The sequence below is a fragment of the Arvicola amphibius genome, chromosome 2, assembly GCF_903992535.2.
Source record: "Arvicola amphibius chromosome 2, mArvAmp1.2, whole genome shotgun sequence".
NCBI classification, from domain to species: domain Eukaryota; kingdom Metazoa; phylum Chordata; class Mammalia; order Rodentia; family Cricetidae; genus Arvicola; species Arvicola amphibius.
The window spans coordinates 78,215,572-78,238,084 of NC_052048.2; the positions used below are offsets into that span (position 1 = coordinate 78,215,572).

The following is a 22,513-nucleotide window of genomic DNA, read 5'->3' on the forward strand; positions in this document are numbered from 1 at the left end:
GAGTGCGCGCGGCGAGAATTCGGTGGCGGGGCTGCTGAGCCGGCCGCCTGCTAGGTGCGGGCGGTCAGTCCAGTGCACTCGTCATCCCCAAGTTTGGGTCGAATCCCCTCTCCTGACGACTTCCCAAATTATTTATTTTTTCCTTTATTTTATTTTGAGCTGGGGGAGAGGGGGGGTGAGGCGGGAGGCCGCACTTGATAGACGGACCCAGAGAGTGCTTTGCTAACTTCCAGCTGCTGCTTGGCGGTCGGTGGAAGGGCAGCCTCCCAAGGCCTGAGGCTGGAGACGGGGAGGTGTTCCGGGAGGGAGGAGGCGCCTCGTCGCGCGGATTACAGCTTTAACTCTTTCCCACCCCCTCTCATTAGCACAAGGGCTTTTTGTTCTGGTCAAAAGTGGTGGGTCTTGGGGTTTGGCAACTTTTCTGTGGATGAGATTTTTTTTTTCCTTTCACCTCCTAGTCCGGAAAAGAACGTGCTTTTCGCCACCAGTAGAAGTAGGAGTTCTGGGAGAAGCGGTTAGCAAGTTGGGTAGCGATCAGGAGTCCTTGCAGCTGGAGTGTGTGTGCCTGGGTCTGAACTCAGCCACCACTCCAGGTTGCCTCTCCACCTAAACATCCCGTCCTTGTGATGGGAGGGCTTGACAAGACCTTTTCCAACTCTGGATGCATCAGGAGCGGGTCTGATTACTAGAAGATGGCGAAGCCCATCCACAGCAGCTATGTCCTTGAGCAGCTCAGCAACAAGAGAGCTGCTCTTAGAATACCATTGTGTATTCTATGGACGTCTTTTACTTCCAGGCACACGAAGCGGTCTTGGTTGTCTTTAGCTCCTATTTTACAATGTTCTTCATGAACCATCATTATAATAATGCAGAACTGAATCTCAGCAACATGAAAATGAGCGCTGAGGGTTTTGGTGTCATTCTGCAGTTCCTGTATTTAGGAAAGATTATGATTGCTCTTTCCAGTTTCCAGCAGTTCAAAGTGGCAATGAACTACCTACAGCTCTACAACATGCCTGACTGCTTAGAAGATATACTGGACGCAGACTATTGTGGTTCAAAGCGTTCGTCTTTTGCTTCAAGCAAACAGAACAGCAAGATGATCTTTGGAGTGAGGATGTATGAAGTCACCATAGTTAGGAATGGCACTGCAGCCAGCAGGTGGTGTGAAGAACCCATTTCGATGTGAATACACCACATAATAGAGAGCCTGACTAAGTAAGAATCTTTACAGTTAGCTAATTTTCCTGAGCCGTACAGTTAGCTAATTTTCTGAGCCAATATTTGATGTGTGTAAAAAAAAAAAGTTCTGTGTCCAAATTATGTACTCCAAAAGAATGTATGTTGTCCGGCGGTGGTGGTGCACGCCTTTAATCCCAGCACTCGGGAGGCAGAGGTAGGCGGATCTCTGTGAGTTTGAGGCCAGCCTGTTCTACATGAGATAGTTCCAGGACAGGCTCCAAAGCCACAGCGAAACCCTGTTTCGAAAAAGAAAAAACAAAAACAAAACAAAACAAAAGAATGTGTGTTATGACACTTTGGGCAGAGTTTTACCTGTGATAGTTGTGGAATTAGCTTCAGCTGTGAAAAGTTACTAGATAGCCAAGCGATAATGGTGCACACCCTTAATCCCAGCACTCGGGAGGCAAAGGCAGGCAAATCTCTGTGAATTCGAGGCCAGCCTGTTCTACAAGAGCTAGTTCCTGAACAGGAACCAAAAGCTACTGAGAAACCCTGTCTCGAAAAAAAAAAAAAAAAACAAAACAGTTACTAGATGAGCATGTGTTGTGCTGCACTAACAGACATTCATATCAAAGCACGGTGAGAGCTTACCACCGAATAGTAGATATTAGAGATGGCAAAGATGGTAACATCAAAGCAGAAATTGGTGAGAGTTTTCTTTTATTTTCTGTTTTTTATTAAAAATTGCCACCTCCTCCCATTTTCCTCCCCTTCCCCCTCCCCCTCCCTCTCTAGTCCTAAGTGCAGTCCAGGGTTCTCTGCCCTGTGGGAAATCCAAGGTCCTACCCCCTCCATCCAGGTCTAGGAAGGTGAGCATAAAGTATTCTTCCAAACCATTTTCTGCACAAACAAATACAGAGAAGATGCCAGCCAGGTACCTGGTGATTCAGCTTCCACCACTCGAAGCAGAAAAGGCACAATGGAGTCTGGAATGGTGGCTGGTGAAGACAAAATAGAGCAACCGAGATGAACAGAATTATTATCAAAGTGGAGCCGGAAGATATTCCTACAGATGAGATGAAAGACTTAAACATCACTGAAGTTGCCGACAAAGACTGAAATGAATCTACAGACAATGATGAATTAGAAGATAAAACTGAAGAGGTGTTTTATCGATACTACATTGAGGAAGATGTTGGCATTAAAAACAGTAGTAGGAAAACCCCAAAGCCTGTAAGTGTGGATGACAGAAGTGGTTTAGAAGGAATGAGACTCCCCCACCATCACCACCACTAATAGCATTCCAGGACAAGAGGATGCTGACAATACCAGTTGTGAGTTCTGTGGACTCCCAATTACTGAGGACCTGCCATCTCATTAGTTAGCCAAACGCATCGAAAATACCTGTGTATGTGGTAAATGTGGACAAATACATGTCAAGGGCAAACTGTTGTGCCTTGAGTATGGCCCCCACCTCCAGAGGACAGGTTTAACTCTTTTATTGCAAGCACAAGCAGGTACAGGCAATTACTGGCTCACCTGCAACTTCCTCTTCACTACCCTGAAACAACAAGGTAGAGAGAGAGAGAAAAGTTAAAAATGCTTTTGTGGGGTTAGTTTTTAAAAGGTGCAATCTCCAAAAAGGCTTTTTTTTTTTTCAAAAAGGCTTTTGAAAGTGGCTTTTGGCATGGGTGCAAGGTCTTCTGCTCCCTCCCATCCTGGAAAGTAGGTTCACTTTGTTTTTCTTTATCACTAGGTGGCTGGCTGGCTGGGCTAAATGACCCTTGTGCTTGGAATCTCCCAGGTTGGGGGTGGGGGGAGGAAAGTGCTGCTAGTCTGTGTTTCTAATTTTAAAACAGTTTGCTAGGAAATTCTCATCCCTTTGAAAATAAGGGGTGAAGGTCTCTCACAAACAGTTTCAGAAACATGCTCAGAGATGTGGAGAACCTTAGGATCTGACAATAAATCAGCTAGGAAATGCTCATGAGAAGATGGACGTGGAGGAGAACCATGATGAGCAGTCTGAGATAAGAGACATGTTTGAAATGCTAGACAATTTCAGGCACAATCATTGCCAAATAAAGAGTATCCAGAAAAATTGTTATTTGAATATTCTGCTTGTCCGTTTTGGTGTCCCAATTGTGGGCTGATGGAGGAGTGTCTATGTGTTACTTTCATTATTAATAAATAAACTGCCTTGGCCCTTTAAGAGACAGAAAATTAGGTAGGCGGAGTAAACAGAACAGAATTCTGGGAAAGAGAAGGCCGTGGGACAGACACTTCAGGCAGTCGCCATGTGCAGTAGCCATGCCTCTCCTCTCCTCCGAGATGGATGCAGGTTAAGATCTCTCCTGGTAAGCGATCCACCTCGTGGTGCTACACGGATTACTAATTATGGGTTAGTCAAGATGTGAGTAAGAGGCTGGAACTAATGAGCCAGGCAGTATTTAAAAGAATACATTTTCCGTGTAATTATTTTGGGTAAAGCTAGCCGGGCGGCCATGAGCCGGGTGACAGGAACGGAGCCCGCAGCTCCACACTACAGAATGGCACCCAACGTGGATAACTGAATCCACAGAAAGCTTGAGAAAGCTTGGGAAAGAATAGAGTAAAGCATGGCCTCTTGGTAGCAGCAATTTCTTGGGTCTGAACGTGTGTTTTTCAGTTTTCAGCCGTAGCAGGAAAAGAGCTCTGCTGTTTTAAAATGCCAGCTTTCTGGGCCTTCCTGCCAGGGCAAACAGACTCTTTCAAGCATGCGGTCCTGACTATGGAGCTGTTGATTGTTGTTTAACACTGTTGCAGCTTGCTTGTTGGCAGGGACCTTGAACCGCCACAGAGTTTTGTGATAAACATGCCTACAGCGGGTACCTCCACCGTGATACTGGAAAGCTAAGGAACGGGCTGGATCTAGCCAGCAAAGCCACGGCTTGAATCCTACCCATATTGCTCAGTAATTTAAAAGCTCATATGGTCAGAAAAAGAGAGAGATACAGTAAAGAGAGATTCAAAAACAGAGAAAACCTCTAAATGATTTACACTGTGTTAAAATATATGCATGATAAGCTTAAAGTTCTTAGGGTAAAAAAGGAAGAAAAAAGGAAGTAGTCGGGTATGGTACACACCTTTAATCCCAACACTTGGGAGGTAGAGGTAGATTGACCTCTGTGACTTGAAGGGGTGGTAGCACACACCTTTAATCCCAATGCCTGGGAGGCAGAGACAGGAGGATCTCTGAGTTCAAGGACAGCCTGGTCTACAGAGTTATTCCAGGACAAAGATATACAGAGAACCTGTCTCAAAAAATAAAAGTAAAAATAAAAGAAATAGAGGTTAAGTAAAGCCGCATAAAGATGGAAAATACACAGAGAATCTTGATACTGTATGCTATTATCCTCTCTTTGAATTGTTTGAATGCTGAGGAAGGAGCAACAGCTGCTAAAAGATTTGTTTATAAATGCTGCTGAACTAAACCAAGAAAGATACCTTGAAAATACCTTGACTTCAGAATTTGGATCTAAGGATATGATACTTTGGAAAAGAGATTCTTCTTTTGTTTTTACAGAAAATGATACCCTATGGATTGCTTCTATCCCAATATGGTATGATAGACCACACCCTCCTGAAAGATTGCTGTGAACACCCTCAAAAAATTACTTCGCTCAACTGCTGACTGAGATGAACCTGGCACACAGGTTACACCATGAAAGACCTAATAACAGTGCCCCCATTCAGCAGGAAGCAGTTTGGAGAGAAAAAACTGCGCCCATATTCCCAGATATTGTTTATAAATGTTTTTACATTTAAAGGGGGATATGATATAGCTATGAATAATTTGCATTGGTATGGATTTTAAGGTCAATTTTCTTATATGTATATGTATTTCTGATCTGATTAAGCTATTGTGATTGTGTAGTTCATTTAAAATGGAATGTATAATTAGGAAATATAGGTTGTTAATGAATGATCATCGATAACATTCAAGCTTGTAGTCATGTTAGATTTTCTAGATGTGCATAGATATATTTCAGATAGACATTCTTCATATCTTTCAAAGACTGCAGAATATGGCATTTAATGTTTTAATAACTTAGGGTTTTTCATGACAATGAGACACGTCTGCTCCTGGCAGCACCAAACTACTTCAACAGGAGGATGGGCATCGAAGAGGCTCCTTATGGAGTTTGATGGCCATTTGGGCAAGAAACTGCTCTTGCCTGGACTGTTCCATAAACTGGACACAAAGAACCCGCAGAGAGAGGACTGCTGAATTTGCCTAAAGGTGAGATGGTCTTTCCGGGTTCCTGATTCGTGAAAGAGTCTGCGAGACATTCTGCAGGACATAGCAGAAAGTGACTGAACTGTCATTGGAATTTCCTGCTTCATGGAAATGTCTGCTGGATACTATGGGCCTGAAGGCCGAAGATGGATGCCCCAATGGTACAGAGGAACTTTGGGTGACTGTCCAGGCAGCGAGTTGTCTCTGTCATTTCTAGAGTTTGAAAGTTGCATATGACTTGTTTACTTAGGTAATATTATATCCTTCTGGAGTCTTTGATGGAGTTGAAGAATAAATAGATAGTTATAGCTTTCCTTAGTTATGATAAAAGATAAAATAGATTTAAATATTGTAATTCTTGCTTGATAACTGTTTTGTTACATGTAATTTTACTATGTTAAAGTTAAAGCCTTTGTTTTTTGTTTAAACAGAAAAAAGGGGAAATGATGGAGGAGTGTCTATGTGTTACTTTCATTATTAATAAGGAAACTGCCTTGGCCCTTTAAGAGACAGAAAATTAGGTAGGCGGAGTAAACAACAGAATTCTGGGAAAGAGAAGGCCGTGGGACAGACTCTTCAGGCAGTCGCCATATGCAGTAGCCATGCCTCTCCTCTCTGAGATGAATGCAGGTTAAGATCTCTCCTGGTAAGCGATCCACCTCATGGTGCTACACGGATTACTGATTATGGGTTAGTCAAGATGTGAGTAAGAGGCTGGAACTAATGAGTTTAGCCGGGCGGTGGTGACACACGCCTTTAATCCCAGCACTCGGGAGGCAGAGGCAGGCGGATCTCTGTGAGTTCGAGACCAGCCTGGTCTACAAGAGCTAGTTCCAGGACAGGCTCTAAAGCTGCAGAGAAACCCTGACTCGAAAAACCAAAAAAAAAAAAAAAAAAAAAAAAAAAAGAAAACAGTTTCCGTGTAATTATTTTGGGTAAAGCTAGCAGGTTGGCCAGGAGCCGGGAGGCAGGAACGCAGCCCGCAGCTCCACACTACAGTGGTCAGTGTTTTGAAACTGAAAATTTAGTAGTCAAGCATATGTCTAGCAGCCTAGACCAGGATATGCTTAAGAATGCCATCATGGAAGAAAATGAAAGAGATCACAGATGAAAATGTTTTTGAAATCTGTGTGGAAAAGGATTTTCAGTGCTGTCATTTGAGAGAACACAATACTGTTCATACAAAGGAAAAGCAGTTTGTGTGTCAGGTATATGCAAAGTTTCTAAAAGAGTGGCAGTTGTATCTACAAGATGACATGCACAAAGGCATGGCCAGGTGTAATGCTTTTAGCCACCTGTAAGGCTGCACCTCCGGGTTCTAAAGCAGGCGCACGTACCCCCTGTGTGCGCATGTGTGGGTTGCCAGCCATCTGTGTCATCAGTGTCTGACTCAAAAGCCATTGTACGCAGGTGCATCGCATAGCATGGCCCATCATCAGAGTCTGACGTAGGCACGTCTTTCTCCTCTTCTGCATGTGCTAGGAAGCCTTTAAAGCCTGGATGCACCGTTTTTACTCTTTTTTTCCTTCCACACCATTTCCTCGGGCAGGTTGAATACAACCCCTCTTAATAAACTCCTATGTGGGTTCATTTGCGTCTCGTGCTTTTTTTCTCATTTCCACCGGATATCTTTACCAGGTATGTCTGTCCATTTGTGATCAAGGAAACTTGTGTAAACCTGACCATGTACGGCATATGATTTCCCATTTATCTGCTGGTGAGAGTATATACCATGTCTGCTTTCAGATATTCCCAAATAATGAGCAACTGGAGCAGCATATGGATCTCTGTGTGGAATATGTGAAGAAATGTTTAATTGAGGAAAGATGTGAAATCAAATTATAATGCTAAGCTTTTGAAAGGAACCTGAGAAGCTTCCTACTGTATGAATGCTTAGTTGATAGGCAGAACACCATGCATAGGCATGAGGTCCCGGTGGAGTCTGGGTGGGCAGCATCCTGGGTAGCAGGTCAGGCCTTGGCCTACCCGGGCAGGGCTGAGGAGACGCGCGCACGCACGCACACACGCGCGCGCACACACACACATGATGACCTAGGGCTGAGGACAGAGAGAGAGGCACAAACACACACAGACATCCAGGGCTTAGCGTTGGAGGTCAGGCTCAGGGTGGAGGGTTGGTCAGCATTAGCGTTAGCATTAGGGTTTAAGGTTGGAGTTGGGGCGGGTCTGGGGGTGCTCATGCATAGTCACGAGCCGAGGGGTGGCCGAGGGCCGAGATCTGGGGGTTCCCTCGGCTGGGGGGCGTTCATTGTCTAGGTAAAAAACTACAAACATGGCGGACGGAGAGGGAACTTCAGGTCCTCTGCCGCCTCGCTTCAGAGGTTTCTGTTTACCACTGCCATGGCAACGGAACAACGATGGCGGCAGGGCCACTTCTGGCACCACTTCCAGTCTTTTTTCCCGATGCCTCATGGGATACGTAGTTCCGTACTACGGTTTTGCTTACCTTTGCCATGGCAACCGCCAATATGGCGTCGCTTCCCATATGTCACTTCTGGTGTCAGCCGCGCACACACACACACACACACACACACACACACACACGGCCAGGGACCAAAAACGGGGTCCCGGGCCCGGAGACGGGCCGCAGGTGTGGCAGGTACGGGCGGCCGGTTTTGGTTTCCCAACAACAGCGAGCCAGTGGACGGCCGGCCACTAATAAAGCGTTCTTCCACAGTGTGCCTCCGCCAAAGCACAACTCCTCCAACCCCCAGACAAAAAAGTTTTAAAAGTGTACCCGAAGCACACACACAGACACGCAACACTGAACCGCTCTGTGACAAGAACATAAGAACCCAAGTGTCGAACTCGGGACCTGGCTTGCACCAAAGCAGGGTGCTTAACAGGCTGAGCTATTGCACAGCTCGCTGAAAAGGCCTCTCCAAATCTGGCATTAGAAGCGAAGACACTGGACAGCTCCCACGCACCGGCTCAGGGATGAAGATACTGCGCATGGGGCCGAGCGAAAAATTTTTCAGGCCTCCTGGGGACTGGGCACACGTGGACACTTACGCACACACGCGGGTCCCGCGTCCGGACTCCCAGCCACACATGTGAGTCCCGAAGGACCCTCGGGGAGAAACAGTATCCCGTTACCCCACCCGAGACCCGGGCCCGGCCTTGCTCCTCGGGTGGCTCCCAGGCAGGCAGCAGGCTGGCAGACACGGACACACAACACACGGACACACACACACACACACACACCATGGGACACCAGGTCAGGCCTCGACCTACCTGGGGATGGAGCCCTGGGTGGGTGTGGGGACTGAGCAGGGCACTGAATTTTCATGAGCACATCAAGAAGAAGGAGGGGACGCTCATGCATAGGTATGAGGCCCCAGGACTGGTCCTGAGCCAGCATCCTGGAGGGTTGATGGAGCCCTGGTAGGGTCTGGGGGAGGGATTAATTCCTGAATATGCATGAGCACATCAAAAGGAGGGAGGGCAACGCTCATGCATAGTCACGAGCCCAGGGGGATACCTGGGAGCCGAGATCTGGGGGTCCCAGCTTCTGGGGGTTAAGTTTCTAGGTAAGAAACTGCAAAATCGTGAACAGAGAGGGAACTTCTGGTCCTCTGTCGCCGCTGGAAGATGGCTGCTTTGAACCGGTCTGAACTGGTCTGAACCGGTTTATTCCGGCACGAACGGCTCAAACCATTCAAACCAGTTCAGACCGGCTCAAAGCGGTTTTGACCGGTTCAAACTGGTTTCAACCGGTTCTGACCAGTTCAAACCAGATTAATCCGATTCAGACCAGCTCAACTGGTTCTGGCCGACATAAACCGGATTAGGCCGGTTCACACCAGCTCAAACCGGCTGACCTGATTAAACTGGTTCATACAGGTTCTGACCAGTGCTGACCGGTTCAGACTGGTTCAAACCGGTTCTGACCGGATTAAACCAGCTTTGACCGGTTCAAACCAGATTAAACTGGTTTTTACCGCTTTAAACCGGATTAAACCGGCTCAATCAGGATCAAACAGGGTTCTGACCTGTTCAAACCGGTTCAGACTGGCTGAAACCGGTTCTGACCCGATTAAACCGGTTCAGACCAGTTCAAACTGGATAAAACCGGTTCTGATAGGTTCGAACTGGTTCAGACAGCTCAAACATGTTCTGACTGGATCAAACCGGATAAAACCGGTTCTGACTGGCTCAAACTGGTTTTGACCACTTCAAACCGGTTCAGACCGCTTCAAACCGGTTCTGACCGGATCAAACCAGTTCGAAACGGCTCAAACCAGTGCTGACTGGCTCATGCCGGTTCTGACTTGATTAAACCAGCTTTGACCGGCTCAAACCAGATTAAATCGGCCCTGACAGGCTCAAAACTAGTTCTGACCGGTTCAAACCGGATTAAACTGGTTCAAACAGGATCAAACCGGTTCAGACCGGATGAAACCGGCTCAGACCAGTTGAAACCGAATCGAACCAGCTAAATCCGGTTCTGACCGGCTCAAACAGGTTTTGACCAGATTAAACCAGTTTTGACTGGTTCAAACCAGATTAAACCGGTTTTGACCAGTTTAAACCGGTTCAATCAGGATCAAAACGGTTCTGACTGGTTCAAACCAGTTCAGACCGGCCGAAACTGGTTCTGACCTGATTAAACCGGTTCTGACCTGCTTAAACCGGTTCAAACCGGATTTGAACCGGTCAAATCCGGTTTGAACCAGTTTAATCCTCTTTGAACCGGTCAGAACCGGTTTTATCCGGTTTGAACTGGTCAAATCCGGTTTGAGCCGGTCTGAACCAGTTTAATCCGCTTCGAACTGGGCAGAACCGGTTTTATCTGGTTTCCGCCGGTCAGAACCGGTATGATACTGTTTGAACCGGTTCAATCCGGTTTGAACTGCTCTGAACCAGTTTGAACCGGTCAGAAACGGTCTGAACTGGCTTGAGACAGTGAGAACTGGTCTGAACCGGTTTGAGCCGGTCAGAACCGGTTTGAGCTGGTTTGACCCGTTTCGAGCCGGTCTGAACCGGTTTGAACCGGTTTAGTCCGGTCTAAACCGATTTTGTCCGGTTTGAACAGGTCTGAACTCGTATGAACCTCTTCATTCTGTTCCGAACCGGTTTCAACCAGGCTGAACCGGTCTTAACTGTTCTAATCAAGTTTGAACCGGTCTGAACCAGTTCAATGCATTCTGAACCGGTCTGAACCTTTCTGAACCTGTGTGAACTGGTGTGAACCGGTTTATTCCGGTGTGAACCGGTTTCAACCGGTCTTAACCGGTTGAATCAGGTTAGAACCAGTCTGAACGTGCTTAATCCGGTCTGAACCGGTTTAATCTGGTTTGAACCTGTTTGATCCTGACTGAACTGTTCTGATCTGGTTTGAACCAGTCCGAAACGGTTTAATGTGCTTTGAACCAGTCTGAACCGGTTTAATCCAGTTTGAGCTGGTTTGATCCAGTCTGAACTCATCTGAACCGGTTTAATCCAGTCTGAACTGGTGTGAACCGGTTTTAACCGGTCTGAACTTATTTAATTCGGTTTGACCCGGTTTATTCCGATTTGAACAAGTCTGAACTGGTCTAAACCGCTCTGAATCAGCCTGGATGGGGTTCAGATTTTTAAATTTTTAAAATGATTTTAAATTTTTAAAATGTACCCGACCACCGTCAAAACTTTTCACCCCTCCGCCCCGCAAGAAAGCGTGGGAAAATGCAACAAACACGAGATAAAGAACCACCCTGACCTGGGATTCGAACTCGGGACCTCATACACCACACCGCCACACACTTCACAGGCTGAGCTACCGTCCAACTTGTTGTTGAAGCTTCTCTAAATAGGCCCTTAGAAGCGGAGACGCTTGACAGTTTCCTTGCCATGGCTCACGGTCAAAGATACTGTCTTCCTTCCCCCTAGGACCGCAGGGCCACGCAAAATTGTTTTTTGGGCAGGGCTGAGGAGACGCAGACACAGACACACACACACACACACACACACACAAACACACACACACACACACACACACACACACTCACACAATAACCTCGGGCTGAGGACAGAGAGAGAGGCACAAACACACACAGACATCCGGGGCTTAGCTTTGGAGGTCAGGCTCAGGGTGGAGGGTTGGTCAGCATTAGCCTTAGCATTAGGGTTTAAGTTTAGAGTTGGGGCGGGTCTGGGGGTGGAGCAGATCTCTGAATATTCATGAGCACATCAAAGGGAAGGAGGGGAATGCTCACGCATAGCCATGAGCCGAGGCGGGGGGCGGGGGCCCGAGATCTGGGGGTTCCCTCGGCTTGGGGATTCATTCTCTAGGTAAAAAACTACAAACATGGCGGACGGAGAAGGAACTTCCTCCTCTGCCGCCTCCGCTTCCGGAGGTTGCTGTTAACCGTTGCCATGGCAACGGAACAAATATGGCGGCTGGGCGGCTTCTGGCACCACTTATGGTCTTTTTTCCGACGCCTCATGGGATACGTAGTTCCGTACTACGGTTTTGCTTACCTTTGCCATGACAACCGCCAATATGGCGTCGCTTCCCGTATGTCACTTCCGATCTCGGCTGACACAAGCACACATATGCGCGACCAGGGACCGAAAACGGGGTCCCGTGGTCCCGAGACGGGCTGCCGGGCCCGCTTGGCAGGAAAAGCCGTCCGGTTTCGGTTTCCCAACAACAGCAAGCCAGCTGCCGGCCGGCCACTAATAAAGCGTTCATCCACAGTGTGCCTCCGCCAAAGCACAACTCCTCCAACCTGCCGACCAAAAAGTTTTAAAAGTGTACCCGACCGCCGTCAAAACAAGACGGCGTGGCAAACCGCTCACACACAGACACGCAACACAGAACCGCTCTGTGACAAAATCACACGAACCTGGTGCTCTAACTCGCGACCTGGCTTGCACCAACGCAGGGCGCTTAACAGTCTTAGCTATGGCACAGCTCACTGGCGAGGCCTCCCCAAATCGAAACTCCCCACCCCCCCAACCACCACCACTAATAGCATTCCAGGAGAAGAAGATGCTGACAATACAAGTTCTGAGTTCTGTGGACTCCCAATAACTGAGGACCTGCCATCTCATTAGTTAGCCAAACGCATCGAAAATACCTGTGCATGTGGTAAATGTGGACAAATACTTGTCAAGGGCAAACTGTTGTGCCTTGAGTATGGCCCCCACCCCCAGAGGACAGGACTGCAAATTGCGAGGTTTAACTCTTTCATTGCAAGTACAAGCAGGTACAGGCAATTACTGGCTCACCTGCAACTTCCTCTTCACTACCCTGAATCAACAAGGTAGAGAGAGAGAAAAGTTAAAAATGCTTTTGTGGGGTTAGTTTTTAAAAGGTGCAATCTCCAAAAAGGCTTTTGGAAGTGGCTTTTGGCATGGGTGCAAGGTCTTCTGCTCCCTGGCATCCTGCTAAGTAGGCTCACTTTGTTTTTCTTTATCACTAGGTGGCTGGCTGGCTGGGCTAAATGACCTTGTACTTGGAATCTCCCAGGTTGGGGGTGGGGGGAGGAAAGTGCTGCTAGTCTGTTTCTAATTTTAAAACATTTTACTAGGAAATTCTCATCCCTTTGAAAATAAGGGGTGAAGGTCTCTCACAAACAGTTTCAGAAACATGCTCAGAGATGTGGAGAACCTCAGGATCTGACAATAAATCAGCTAGGAAATGCTGATGAGAAGATGGACGTGGAGGAGAACCATGATGAGCAGTCTGAGATAAGAGATGTTTGAAATGCTAGACAATTTCAGGCACAATCGTTGCCAAATAAACAGTATCCAGAAAAATTGTTATTTGAATATTCTGCTTGTCCGTTTTGGTGTCCCAATTGTGGTCAGTGTTTTGAAACTGAAAATTTAGTAGTCAAGCATATGTCTAGCTGCCTAGACCAGGATATGCTTAAGAATGCCATCATGGAAGAAAATAAAAGAGATCACAGATGAAAATGTTTTTGAAATCTGTGTGGAAAAGGATTTTCAGTGCTGTCATTTGAGAGAACACGATACTGTTCATACAAAGGAAAAGCAGTTTGTGTGTCAGATATATGGAAAGTTTCTAAAAGAGTGGCAGTTGTATCTACAAGATGACATGCACAAAGGCATGGCCAGGTATAATTCTTTTAACCACCTGTAAGGCTGCACCTCCGGGTTCTAAAGCAGGCGCACGTACCCACTGTGTGCGCATGTGTGGGTTGCCAGCCATCTGTGTCATCAGTGTCTGACTCAAAAGCCATTGTACGCAGGTGCATCGCATAGCATGGCCCATCATCAGAGTCTGACGTAGGCACGTCTTTCTCCTCTTCTGCATGTGCTAGGAAGCCTTTAAAGCCTGGATGCACCGTTTTTACTCTTTTTTTCCTTCCACACCATTTCCTCGGGCAGGTTGAATACAACCCCTCTTAATAAACTCCTATGTGGGTTCATTTGCATCTCGTGCTTTCTTCTCATTTCCACCGGATATCTTTACCAGGTATGTCTGTCCATTTGTGATCAAGGAAACTTGTGTAAACCTGACCATGTACGGCATATGATTTCCCATTTATCTGCTGGTGAGAGTATATACCATGTCTGCTTTCAGATATTCCCAAATAATGAGCAACTGGAGCAGCATATGGATCTCTATCTGTGTGGAATATGTGAAGAAAAGTTTAATTGAGGAAAGATGTGAAATCACATTATAATGCTAAGCATTTGAAAAGAACCTGAGAAGCTTCCTACTGTATGAATGCTTAGTTGATAGGCAAAACACCAAATCCAAAAGGATATGAGCTACTTAGACACTGATTTTACAAGAAGTTTTGGAGAGATTGGCATGGCCCTTTTGCATTAACATTTTTGTTTAGGACTTTAAGTATATTTTAGGCATTACATTTCTATCATTTTTGATATTTCTAAATAAAAAAGATAATAGGCCTTTCTCCTCTCAGAAGACTGGATTACAGTTCCATTCTTTAGGAGTTTTATTCCTGAAATTCAGAGCAAACAGTTGGCAAATGAACATTAGTAAAATGTGTAGTCTTCATGGAAACTTGAACAGTTAGAGAATAATTGGGAAGAATGTGTTTATGAACATTACTGTTAGCCAGAAAATCTTCCTCAGTTAGCAGGTTAAACAAACAAACAAACAAACAAACAATAAAAAACCAACCACTTTCTTCACTGGTTGTCTACATGAACATGACTGATAGAATGAGTTTCTATGTATGTAGAAAGTGGGTTTATTAGAATTATTTGCAAACTGTGGTCCAAGTAGTCCAACAATAGCGGCCTATGAATGGAAGCTTAAAGAGTCCGGTAGTTGTTTAGTCCATTAGGCAAGTTGTCTCAGATGGTCTTCCATATATACCAAAATTCCAAAGAAGCAGGATGAATGAACTTCATAGCCAAAGATAACACAAGCAGGCCAAAATGGAGAGCTTCCTCCTCCAATATCTTTTATATATGCCACCTAAAACCAGAAGGTTTAATCCAGATTAAAAGTGAATCTTTATCTTTGTTTGATTTATTATTGCCTGTTTCCAAGACAGGTTTCTCTGTGTAGCCCTGGAATGCATTCTGCAGAGCAGGATGACTCTAAACTTGTAAAGCCTGACTGTCTCTACCTACCTCCTGACTCTTGGGGTTAAAGGTGTGCACTGCAACCAAGAAGCTAAAGGTGAATCTCATCACCTAAAACATCTAGATTAAAAATGGGTTTTTAATTTCAAAACCTTTAAGAAATATCCCTTACAGGTGTACACAACTCTTTGGGTTTTAGATAATTATGGAGGTAGTGAGTTTGACTATCACAAATAGCCACCACAACACTCAAGACAGAAGAAATCAGAAAGATGTCTTATCTGCAGCAGGGAAGGAAAGCATGAGAGAGATTTCCAAAACAATACTTTTCCTTAACAATAGAAGCATGGTTATTTTACTTAGGGAGTCTGGACATAGTCATGTGGAGCTTTTGTATTCCTAAGCATGTTCAGATATTAAATTCACTTCTATTCATAACCACTATAGGTTAAGAAAGCCAGCCAAATAAACAAACAAAAAAACAAACCAAACCAAACAAACAATAATAACAACAACAAAAAATTAATCCCTGAGTAACCTGACCCAGAGCCAGTGAAAGAAATTCATCCTGGATCTGAGACCTGGGCCAGGGAAAGAAATATTTTATCCCTGAACCCAAGACCCAAGAAACACACACTGACTCTCACACCAGGGCCAAAGAAACATCCATTGTCCCTAGAATCAGAGCCATTGAAAGAAATATTTCCTGGCCCTAAGATTAGAGCCACAAGTCTAAAAGGGATCAGTGGCACAAAAACAGTTTGGTTCTGAAATCAGAGTCATCCCTGACCTTGGCCAACTAAACTAACCAATCCCCGAGAAGGGAAAACTAAGCAATCCCTGAGAAGGGAAAATGAATCAATCCCTGAGCAGATAAACTTCTATCTGGGAAAGTTCTATGCCTTAGGAGCATATGTAAGCACTTCTGCCTGTTCAGTTGCAGGCTGTCATGCACCTTACCAGCAGAGGCTACCACTCTCCTGGCATCCACATTCTCAAATAAATCTCTTTCACAAAAGAGACTTGGGTGAAGATCTTCATTCCACATAGTATACAACAACTTGGCTAAGACATCCCTTAGGGGACTAAGCTGAAAAACATTTCTAAGATTCTCCCTTAGAAAGGATTAACAAGGCTGAGCAGAAGAAGTGACAACTTTTTCCTGGAGCCAGAGGAGATTACTCCTTTTCTGCAGGGCTTCCCCTTTTAGCACAATGTTAGAAGTACCTTCTTCGGTTGCCCAAGAAAGGAAAAGCTCTCCTATTACTTTCCCTTAGGTGAACAGAAAAGAGCTCAGCAGTAGGGGCACTCCAGGAGAGGGTGGGAATTGCTATATCCTGCAGGGAGAACATGAGTCCCCACTGCTTCCCAGCTGCAGGTAGCCTGGCTTCCCAATAAGTCAAGACACTTTCATCTTCAGGGCCAAACTGTCCTATTGTTGCTCTGCCCCTCAACAGCTGCCCTGTTTCAGCTCTAGGTATAGCCTGGCTTCCCTATGAGTCAGGATATCTTTGAGGTCCAGAGCTGATATCTTTGAGGTCCAGAGGGATATTTACGGACAGTATTTGTAGAAGGAGCGGCGGGCTGCGTCCTGCCACACGGCTAGCTTTACCCAAAATAATTACATGGAAACTGTATTCTTTTAAACACTGCCTGGCCCATTATCTGTAGCCTCTTATTAGCTAATTCTCACATCTTTCTTTAACCCATATTTAGTAATCTGTGTAGCACCACGAGGTGTGGCTTACCAGGAGAGATCTTAACCTGCGTCCATCTCGGAGAGGAGAAGCATGGAGACTCACTATGGAGACTGCCTGAAGTGTCTCCCCTCTCTTTCCCAGAATTCTGTTCTGTTTACTCCACCTACCTAATTTTCTGTTCTATTAAAGGGCCGAAGCAGTTTCTTTATTAGCCAATAAAATTAACATATAGACACTCCTCCATCAAGTATTACCTCAAAGTCTTGCAGGAATGTATATAAATTACAAAAATTAAATTAAAAATGCCTTTGGCATGTTCATCTTATACCACAGGTCTTCGATAAAAATCAAGTAAATGACACTGAAAAGTAGACTGCTTTGGAGACTATGAAAGATGTCAATCTTGATGCTTGATCAAAAAGATAACTATACCAATGCTATAGTTCTCATAGATACAAAAGAGGAAACAAATACAAAAAAAATGTCTAGGAATTGTTACCTAATAGCACTGTGAACTGTGTTCCCATGTTAAGATGTTCTATCTATATTAAATTCAAAACAAAGAAGGTTTTGCCACTGAGGAAGCTGGCTTGGCAGAAAACCACAGCTGCTTTTATGCAAGACCAGAAGAGTTCATATTAACTAGCTCTGGCAGCTGTCTCTCTGAGGACTGTGACACACTGTTAAGAATTCATTCTTTCATTTTTTCTAATTTATTTACTGTTTTTTAGTTCTATGGTGTTTTGCGGGTATGTGTCTTTGGCTCTGAAAGAGACCCAGGAGGAAAATATTAACTGGGAAAACTTTACATGCAAGCAAGTAAATTCCAAAAATTATGAGAAATGAGAGAAACAGCTGGCTACATGTCACCCAATGTTCCTCTGTAATGGTGGGGCATCCATCTTCGCCCTACATGTCTAGCATATTCGAGAGACTTTTCTGTGAAGCACTATATTTTGAAGGTTTGTCCCGCCTTGTCTCAACAATTATTGCAAGTCATTTTTATGTGTGTCTTACTTGTCCAATTAGGACAGCATACTGTCAGCAGTGGAGGTGAGCGCACTTTTGACACAAAGAAAGTAAATTCCATGTGGATTTTCTGTGCTGCCCATTGTCTGTCTTCTCTGTAACAGAATAGTGTTGCCAGGAGCAGACATGTTTCATTGTTACATAAGAACCTATGTTATTAAAACATCTCAAATGCCACATTCTGCAGATATTTGAAGTGTTTCAAGAAGACATGTATATTTAAAGTGTATCTGTTTGACCTTGAAAACATGCCTAATATGAGTACAAGTTCAAATGTAGTAGCTGTCTAAATACTAAACTGCATTTTTTTATTAAAATAAGCAGTTGGCAATTATAACTTTTAAGAAATAAAAATTTTATTACATTGTTAAATGAGTTAATTAGGTAAAATGCCTTGAAGAAGAGTAGAAATATATGTACAGTATGTTCTAACAAAATTCATTTCAAATTTGTATAAATATGCAAATTTTTTTACAGTATACAAAAATATAATCTAATGCTCTTAACCACTGACCCATCTCTCCAGCACCTGATTTGCTATTCTTAGAAAAAAAATATTGTTTCTTGGAATGCCTTGTCTCCAATCTCTTTTAAGGTGACCTTGTTTGTCACAATTATAACATTTAACTTTTTTCCAAACACCTCTGCATATCAACTCTCCTATTCATGCAGCATCATGGTCATGAGATTCAATATTAATTGTATCTCAGTTCCATTCCTCCAAAGCTGCTGACCTGGCCTTTAAATGCCTAATCATATTTTTTCATAGAGAACTGGCATTTTCCAACAATCAGAAACTCAATTGTTTTTTGCCTAGCTTTTGAATTTAGTTCCATTTTATTTATCACTGAAGTCAATCTTTATAAGAAATCCATAAGGGCTTCCTTTGGGTTCTATTAATCTGTCCTTTATGATTCAATTTTTCTTACTATTTCTTTAGTTCTGTCCCAAGCATTCAAAGCTGCTCCATGACTTAAATCCAGGGTGTGATCATTGTATACATTTGGCCTTTCTATAATAGCATCATCTCCTTCTCTAAGAATTTGATCTTGGGAGATTTCGTTACCTACGTGGCATGGCCTGGTGACTAAAATGCCAGACGCAATTGTCTTTTTCATGAATTCATGCCCCCAAACAGTGAGCGCCAATTATAGCACCAATAATAAAAAGCCAGAAACAGATACTGGGGTTCAAACTAAAGATAAGAAAAGCGAACAGCCACGCCACTAGTTTTTACATCTATGAAATCTTCAGACTGAAAGAGAGCATGTTCTTTCTTATTTTGCTTATATTCTTCTGTAGAGTTGGGATTAAAGATGTGCACAACCACTTTCCAGTGTTAATGGCTAACTATTGTGGCTGCTGGGATTAAAGTTGTACGCCACATCTGCTTGCTCTGTATGGCTAACTACTAAGAATATTTTGCATTCAGATCTTCAAGCAAGCTCGATTTACTAAAATACAAATGAAATAGCACTACAACAAAAGCAGGGAGATCACTATGGTGTGCTGTGTTGTCTAAACACACACACACACACACACACACACACACTGGAAAAGAAGAAAACTGAATACCATACAAGGAAAGAAGCATTGGAGAATAGGTATAATACAATCACTCTTAAAGTAAATTTAGTTGTCTACCACTGATGCCCATAGAATCATTTTCAAAAATATATACTGGTAAGCATTAGATGATATAACATTAATCCCATCCACTTGGAGAACTGAGAATTTGACAATGGGCCATAACATCACCATGTGACCACAACTGACCATCATGAACTGGGTGTTATTGGAACCACCAAGTTATAAATCAGGACATGCACAGCCGCCATCTCTTATCCAAAAGAAGTGATATAAAAAAGATCAGGACCGAGCAGGTCCTGAATGCATAAACAAGCTATATGTAGAATTAACCAAATACCTATGGTATTCCCTCCTGTTACACTGCCTTCTGTTGTTAAGCATGGACTGATAACATCATGGGATGTTCCTTATGATTGTTTGACTTAAAAAGAGAAGACTAGTACTGGGTTCTGTACATTATTTAGCCAATACCCAGAAATGGACAGGTGTAGCATAAGAAGCCCTTTCTGGGACAATTCTGAAAGACACTGGTGAAGGGAAATCTTCACAGTGTTTCCACAACCTTAAGGACTGCTGACCTAAAAGTTTTGGTTCCAGAAGGAGGAATGTTCCTGTCAGGAGTCATAGCACACATTACAATGAATAGTAAACTGAGATCTCCCCAACTCACTTTGAACTGCAAATGCCCTTAAACCAACAGACTAAGAAAGTACTTAACGTCATTAGAATGGGTGATATGTCTAGATTACCATGGAGAAATTGGACTGCCTCTCTACAATGGAAATAAAAAAGGATTATATCTGGGGTGCCAGAGATAATTTAGGGCATCTGGGAAACTATAACAATCTAATCCAGGAAGGATGATATAGGGCACAGACTGATCAGTAATGAAATAATCTGTCACTTCTTCAGGAAAAGGCCCAAGACCTAATGAAAAGCTTGGAGATGGTGGAAGAAATACAAAATGGGTAGTAGAGGAAGACAGTTTTGAATACCATCTAAGGTCATGTAAACAGTTTCAGAAATGGGGATTATGACTGACATGAGTGTATCTGTTATATTTTATTAATAATGTATTTGTACAGATATTAGCATGTTTTTTGAATCTCCTTATCTTATGTTGTAACATCAATTAAGAGAATATCAGTGGTTAACAGATGCAAGTTTGAAATGCTACAAAGATGTCCCTGAAGGGACTTTGACACTATTTTAAATATATAATGCATTTGGGTTTGTTTGTGGGATAGTTATGTTTAGGCAAAATTATGACTGGGATTTTTTTTTTTACTGTTTTTAATTTGGCAATTAACCATGACATGAGTCAGTATCATTGAATGCCAAGTTGATAAGGTGTGGATCATAACAGCTATTCTTGGCTGTCAATGTGACCATATCCCGAATAAACTGTAATTCAGAAGTTGAAGGCACAATTGTGCCTCAAGGCAAGGAGATAACATGCTGATGATTCAGACCCTGAGGCTGAATGACACAGGCCTTTAATCCAGACCTTGAGGCTGGAAGGTATACCTCTAATCTGGGTCACTTGTCTTCTGAAAGGACAGTGAAAGCAGAAATGTGGTATGGCAGTTTTTGTCTGCTTTCCCTCACCCTGTCGGCACATCCATTCCCTCAGGGACATTGAAGCTTAGTTCGTTGGGATGATAGCATATGCAAAAACCAGATGAGACACCCAGAACTCATGGTACTGTGGAACTTCTAGATTCTTGAACTTTCCATTCACAACTAGTCATTTTACTGTAGCTTGTAAATCATTGCAATACATTTTCATATATATATATATATATATATATGTGTGTGTATATATGTGTGTGTATATTTATACACAAACATACATAGATAGTCAGACTGATCCATATATAATAGAAAAGTGGATAAATTCATTTCATAAGTTCTGTGACTGTAAAGAACCCTGACTAATACACTAGGATTTCAAGTCAATAAAACTGCTATACTTTTACTTCCTAAGTTTTGATTCTATTCTAAATATACATCTGAACAACTTTTAGCAAATATCTGAGTACCACATTTCATACACTTTCCAAAACTATTGTATAAAGCTAACAAATATTGGAAACAGTGAAGCATAGGGTTTGGTGTTATTTGTAACAGCAAATTTATAAGACATCGGAGTCATTAGGTACTTGTCAAGATATGGTTATTTTTTGATCAAGTTGATAGGTACTTGTTACTCAGTGAGGAGTTAATTATGTTAATTTAATTCTTTAACTAATTAAATTATTCTTTAACTAATTAAAATGCAAAAATTAAGCAAATTCATGCTAAAAAGGAAACACAATCATCAAAGCTCCAATCACCAAGGAAAGAGAAAGTAAACTCTATCCACATTTCTAAATCCACTATTTTGAATTGTACTTATAGGACTAAATAATGGGGCTGGATAGATGACTCAGTGGTTAAGAGTGGTTTTTAAACCAAAAGCAAAGACCTACAAGTCACAATCCCAGTAAACTTAGACAACAATAAGGACACTAAGAGAGACATATACATAGATCTAGTTTGCATGGGAAGTAGAAAAAGACAAGATCTCCTGAGTAAATTGGGAGCATGGGGACCTTGTGAGTGGGTTGAAGGGGATGACAGAGGCAGGGAAGAGAGCAGAGAAAAATGTAGAGCTCAATAAAAATCAATAAAAAAAGAACACCGTTCTTCTTTGGAATCACCAATCAGTATACACTTTGTCAAAAACCAATGTCTGAACTTATATATGGTGTAAGAGGGTCTTCTTTCTATGTGTTGATTTCATTGGTTGAATAAAGAAAAGTGCCTTGGCCTTTTGATAGGGCAGACCTTAGATGGGCATGGTAGACAGAACAGAACTCTGGAAGGAAGGCAGTGTGCCAGATGCCATGGCTCTCCTCTCCGAAACAGATGCTGGTTAGACTCATGCCGGTAAGCCACAGTCGAGTGGTGATACACATTAATGGAGATGGGTTCATCGAATATGTAAGAATTAGCCAAGAAGTGGCTGGATATAATGGGCCAGGCAGTGTTTAAATGAATATAATTTCTGTGTACTTATTTCGGGTATAAGCTAGCCAGTCAGATGGATGCTGGGAACACAGCCCACTGCACTCTTATTACACATATACTACAAACTACCTAATAAATGATATCTGCATATTGCACACCATATTAACATTATGCACCATTTTAAGGG

The 22,513-nt window shown here is 43.3% G+C and overlaps 1 pseudogene; it reads left to right on the plus strand.

Annotated features, from left to right (window-relative positions):
- LOC119808081 overlaps positions 1–14,143 on the plus strand; it is a 232,692-nt pseudogene extending 218,549 nt beyond the window's left edge.
- The last annotated feature ends 8,370 nt before the right edge of the window (positions 14,144–22,513 follow it).